Below are 790 nucleotides of genomic sequence, written 5' to 3'. Positions count from 1 at the left end.
GCTATCATGCTTGGACTGAAACATAGCTGTGAGGCCTCTTAGGTTCATCACCAGAGTCCTCTTCTCCAAGGCAACATAGCGGATATCCTGCACAAGAGAAATGGAAAAGGATAGAGAGACAGGATATTCGTTCATGCTATAGAGGATTGTGAGATCTTTGTGTGTGTGTGTTGTGTGTGTCAACAATACGTAGCAAGATCGGATGTACACTTCACACCTCCGTCCAAGCACGCAGCCCTTCTCCTTGGGTAGGACGCAGATGTCGCCGGCTTTCTCTTTTCGCACAGGAACAAACATCCGTCCTCGAAGGGAACCGCCGCATAAAAGGACACGTCCGTAAGGCAGAAGGAGGAGAGACACAGCAGACAGCCCAAGCCACACAGGGTCCAGCTCCACCACCTCGTCCTCCACCCGGGGACACGGGGGTCTCTTGGGGGGTCTCATATCTGTCTTCAAGAATAAACCAGCAAGCTAAGTCCCTTTTCTCTGACCCACCCAAGTACATCTCTCGTCTCGCTCACATCTGGTGACGCGGTGCTCCTAATCTCTCGTGTCACTCATATTCTGGTGGCTTGCGGTGGCCACTCGCTTACATCTGGCGATAGAGGTGCTCCCAACGCACGTGTCGCTTACATCTGATGGCAGCGGTGTTCAAGAACCTCACAACGCCGACGCATATTCGCCTACCACCTCGCTCCTCGCCGACGCCTGTTGCCGATCCACGCGAAATGCCTCCCCGCCTCTTTTAACGCGCAGCCATCGCTACCAAGTCCTCTTCGATCACGCCTAC

The sequence above is a fragment of the Penaeus monodon genome, unplaced genomic scaffold (assembly GCF_015228065.2).
Source record: "Penaeus monodon isolate SGIC_2016 unplaced genomic scaffold, NSTDA_Pmon_1 PmonScaffold_11263, whole genome shotgun sequence".
Taxonomy (NCBI): domain Eukaryota; kingdom Metazoa; phylum Arthropoda; class Malacostraca; order Decapoda; family Penaeidae; genus Penaeus; species Penaeus monodon.
Note: the sequence above shows the minus strand (reverse complement) of the source record.